A 5,701-nucleotide genomic window follows, 5' to 3' on the forward strand; every position below is an offset into this window, starting at 1 on the left:
AAAAAAATATTAATGATAACTCCATAAATTTTCATTTAGTCTAGTGATCGAGTCTCCTTCAAACAAAAAAATCATTACGATAACTTAGTGATTCTATTGGAGATGTTTGAAAGTTAAGCCTAAATTAAGCTTGTGTCATCCAAACTTTGATATAATGGTCTTTTCGATATTTAATTTTAATTCCTTATTTTATTAAAATTCAAAAATTTTTTGATAGTTTTATCTAATTCTTGTTATTTTTTATTATTAATTATATAATTTTTTTATTTGTTTTATATTTGTATTAATTATGAAATATTTATATTGTTGATTTTATTTTGATTAGTAATTGTTATGTTATCTCACACACATACACATTTGCATTTATATACAAACTCTATATCCAAGCTCCTAAATCTATCTCTTTAAGAGGGAGCAGAGTACCTACGCTTTCATAAGGTTATAATGCCTCTATTTGGGCTAGTGAAATACTTTCACTCAGTTGAACACTTTTCGTTGGTAGCCTACTATAGTTGAGAATCGTGTGCCTTACTAGTCTAGAACAGACGACAGTGAGAATCAATTTGGAAACTTTTTAGCTTTTGTCATATTCCAAATAATGAACCTTAAGAAACCAACTTTAGATAGAGTCATACCATTTTTGTAGAATGTACACTATGTAAAGACACATAGGGAACTTTTGCTGTGCCAAAATATAGAAACTGTCAATAAAAGTAATAAAACAAAAAATTGTTTGCACTTTCTTATTTGTGTTATAGAATTAATTGTAAATTTTTTAGTAATTGTGTAAAGTTTATTTAAAAAACAACAAAATATTTTATTACATTATCATTTTTTTTATTTTTCATACTGCATTTTCAAAATTAAATTTTTCAATTTTCCTAGGAAATAAAAAATAAGTAAATTTTTTCCTTCTCTCATAAAAAAGTTATTTTTTTATTGCATTTTCTAAAAAAGACTAGATTTTTTCTTTTGATTGCTTTGTTGAAAAATACAAAAAAAAAGGATTTTGAAAATAAGAAGAAATAAAATAAAAAAACTTTGTTTTTTTGTGCAAAACTTTTTCTTATAATCCTTTTAACATTTAATCTAGGTTACTTTTTCAATTTTCAAGGCTTGTTTCAAATAATATTATGTTGCAAAAATAAAATTAATTAACTTCGAAGAAAAAGGAATTACTTTATTTCATTTAAAATTTTTTTTTGATGACTAATAAAATAAAAAGAATGAAAGGTGTAAAAAAAATAAAAACAAGCATATCCATTATTAGTTATTTTTGAGTTTGAGATCCTTGGTTTTTATAATTTACTGGTTTTTAAGTAACATTTACATTTGTAAATAAAGTGATTTGTTTAAAACAAAAAAAAAAAAAGATGTCATCATGCGTAAATCATAAATATGTTACATTTTGTATAAATATGTCTCACTTTTATTACAAACACATGATTCATTGCTATAAATATTATTGCATTTTATGTACACCATCAGTCATGCATATACACGATTTATCATTGTAAAACTTATTACATTTCATGTGCATTATCAATTAAGGTGTACATACATGTCTCAGCTTTGTGAATATTGTTGCATTTTATCCCAATTAATAAAGGTACATATGTTAATATATGCTATAGAAGGTAAAATTCTTGCTAGCTTTTTTCTAAAAAAAGTACAAAAGGAAAATCTTGAAAGACTAACATTGTACTTTTCTTATACATCTTAGGTTTTTTTAGGACATTTCCATTTTTTATGCAACAAATTTGAATTTTAACCCCAATGAAATAGGCTTTTTTTTTTTTTTTGGATTCTGTATATGTTTGACATTATACTTTGACATTCTATAAATAATTTTTCAAAAATAGTGCAACAATTCTTTATTTATAAAAAGATTGTTTAAAATAAAAGCCCAGCATAATTTGATTTATGGATCATGAGGATAAGGCAAAATTTTTTAATGAGTCTCCAAATAATTAGCGATCATTATTGGGGATGAATTTACCTTAGAAATCATTTTTTCTGCCAAATGCTTTCTAATGCAAATCCTAAATAAGTCTAATACTTTGAAAGGCATGAGTTTGAGCTTGTTGAACCTAATTTTCATGATTGATACCCAAAAGCCAAGGTTTTATTTGGGCAATGAACAAAATAAACCAAATTTAAAAATTTATTTTGAGTTTTGGAATTTAGGTATGATACTCTTTCAAATTTTTAATTGATAATTTAATGTGTGTCAAAATTTTGTTGAAATGATTGAACTATTCAAAGCCTTTTTTATGAACATAGACACAAAAATATTTGAACTTTCTCTCTTAAGTAAGTTTTGTTTTACGTCTTAAGGCACATTGACTAAAAAAGATAAATTTTTTTTTTTGCCTAAGACAATTTGTTTCATACCATAATATTTTTTTCCCTCATTTTTTGGAAATATGCCAAACGATTCAGAGCTAAAATGAGCCTTTTTGTGAACCTTGCAATGAAATTTGGAACACCATATACAACATGACATTCATCGTCATCGGAATCCTGAGTAACAAACAAGATAGGGCATCATTCACGTAAAAAATGATTGATGATTACATTATGCACTTAAGATATTCAAATAATTCTAAAACGAAATAAAGCAGAAAAAACCTTAGAAAAAAATAAAAAATAAAAGAAAAAAAGTAAAAAAAGCCTTTTTTACCCACTTCTTCAATGACTTGCTTTTCATCAAAGTGGTAATGTTTAAGATGATGAATGGGCATCCTTTTCCATCCTTCACATATAAAAAATTATTCACTTGTTTCCCGTTTCAGCCTATTGAATTTATCTTACTAAAATGAACCCTAGCAAAGGATTATCCTCCATACTAGAAGATAAAATAGGGACATGCTCAAGAATCATGGCAATAGAGCCCTACTTCAAAGAAAAATGTTTTATATTAAGATTTTTTGACATGTACCTCGAAGATGGAATATGGAGCAAAAAAAGACTAGATTAAGTTTCAAGTTAGAATCTCAAGTGAAAATAAAACAAATTCAAGAAAGTATAATACTAGAGTCAAAATTGAATACTTTTAAAAAAAAAAGCAAAGAAAGAAAGAGACGCATGTCTTTTCATCTAGAAGGAATGCTCCGTAAAACATGAAATGATCATTAGTTAAATTGTCCTCAAGAATAGACCATGACCTACATTACATATCTTAAAAAGTCTATTTTGATCAAATATGGACACTTGAATTGAAGAGCTATATCTTTGAAATTTTGTATATACCTGTTATTGATTAGAGAGATTTGACCAAATACATTTTTGTTAGAAACTTTTATTTTGGTGTAAATCTATTGAATATTAGAGTGCATGATGGAATCAAATGTAGTTCTAAGGTGAAAACTCTAAAAAGGTAATTTAAAGCTAGAACAATCATTTTTGGTGCCTCAAAAGAATTCTAGAGGTTTCAAGGTTCTATCCAAAAAAAAAAATTCATGGTGAAAAACCTTTTAAGAAGTCAATACCCATTAAAGATGTTGCATTGAAAATCAAAACCCAAACCTTTTTCTCTTCCAAACCTTGGTGAAAAATAAGGCCTATTTTTTATACACATTAAAGTATTATTTTAAGGAATTGAAAGAGTGTCAAACCATGCTTGATTTTCAGGAAAAGAAAAATGTTTTGAAAAAATTATTTCTGTTGTAAGCCTAACCAAAAGAGAAAAGAATGAGTAATCCTTTTCCACTGCAAACCTTGTCAAGATATCATTGAGATCTATCAATTAGTGATAAAAGTTGAATTATCAATTACCTCATCCATGGGCAATAGCAGTCACCAATTTTCAAAAGACTCAAAAGCTAATGCACTTTACATATTTTATTTTGAAATTTATGTAGGGCAATTTTATGACTATTTTCTCATTTTTCTTATAACGAATAAAATCTTTGCATTAGTTTTATGAAAACCAAAAATTTCGCATTTGCATCATGATAAAGGCATTCGCATTCACATTTGCATTTACATCATTGCATCTGTATCACAACAAAAACATTCGTATTTGTATCACTTGCATCTGCATCATGAGAAAGATATTCACATTCACATCACTTGTATTTAATATAAAAAAGATATTTGCATTTACATCATTGCATCTGCATCACAAGAAAGACATTTGTATTTGCATTAGTTGCATCTGCATCATGAGAAAAACATCCATTTTTGCATAATTGTATCTACATCATAGAAAAAATATTTGCAAAGGCATTTACGTGGAAAAACATTGGCATTTGTATCATTAGGTTAAGTTCTACAATTGCATTTTTGTTAAGCATCTTGTTAGGAACATTCTAGAAAAGAATTATGCATCATTTGCATTGGTAAAAAGATATTCACATTTTCACCATTTATCTTGAGATTAGACGCATGCATCATATTTGCATTTATCAATTTTGCAAACATTGAGAAAAAAAAAAGAACTATAAATATTCTTTTGGGAAAAATAAAAACAAAAAAAAATTATTAAGGAAAAAAAGTGTTTGTCAAGTGAAAAATAAAAGCAAAAAAGTCTGAAAAACAAAAAAGAAGGAAATAGAAAGAAAAAGATCAAAATCAAAAAAAGAAAAGGGTTGCCAAAATTAGAAAAGGTACATGATATTCAAGAAACAAGAAGAATAAGAAGAGTTTTTTTTTTTTTTAAATTCTCAGTAGTGACATCCAAGTTTTCAAATTCTAAATTTTTAAATCTCATTAGTGATATCCAAGTATTTGAGTTTTAATCAAATCCACTCAGTGATGATATCTGAATATTCAAGTTTTTATCAAAACCATTCGGTGATGATATCAAAGACGTATGCAAAACCTTTGATGAGAATCTCGAAGATTAGATGTGACTTGTAATGTGAATTTTGAAAATCTTCAGTGTGAATCCTGAACCTTTGATGTGATTCTCAAAGACTTCTAATGTGATCATCGATGTGAATCTTGATGACATTTCAATGTGAATCCTAAACCTTTGATGTAAATTTTAAAGATTTTGTTTGACTCTCAATGCAAATCTTGAGAACCTTTGATGTGAATCTTGAAACTTTGATGCGAAACTCAAATACTTTTGATATGACACTTGATTTGATTCTCAAGACACTTCGATGTGAATCTTGAACCTTTGATGTGAATTTTAAGAACCCTTAGTGTGAATCTCGAACCTTTAATATGAATTTCAAAATCTTCTAATGCAATCTTTAATGTGAATCTTGAAGATCTTTCGGTATGAATCCCTAACTTTCGATGTAAATCTTGAAGGTTTTAATGTGACTCTAGATGTGAATCTCTAGAACCTTCGATATGAATCTTGAACCCATTATGTGAATTTCGAAGACCTTTCAGTGTAAATCTAGAACCTTAGATGTGAATTTGAACCTTCGATGCAAATCTCAAATACTTTTGATGTGACTCTTGGTGCGAATCTCAAGAACTTTTGATGTGAATCATGAATCTTTTAGTGTGAATCCTCTTCAATGTGAATCTCAAAGATTCTTTATGCAATCCTTCATGCAAATCCTGAAAATCTTTCGATGTGAATCCTAAACCTTCATGAGATCTCGAAGATTTTTTATGTGACTCTCGATACAAATCTCGAGAATCTTTTGATGTGAATTCTAAACCTTTTATACGAATCTTAAATGCGAATTTTAAGAACTTTTCTGTGTAATCCCAAATGTTTTATGCAAATCTCGAA

This window comes from Durio zibethinus, chromosome 3, assembly GCF_047325235.1.
Source record: "Durio zibethinus cultivar Kanyao isolate XHJ-2024 chromosome 3, ASM4732523v1, whole genome shotgun sequence".
Lineage (NCBI taxonomy): Eukaryota > Viridiplantae > Streptophyta > Magnoliopsida > Malvales > Malvaceae > Durio > Durio zibethinus.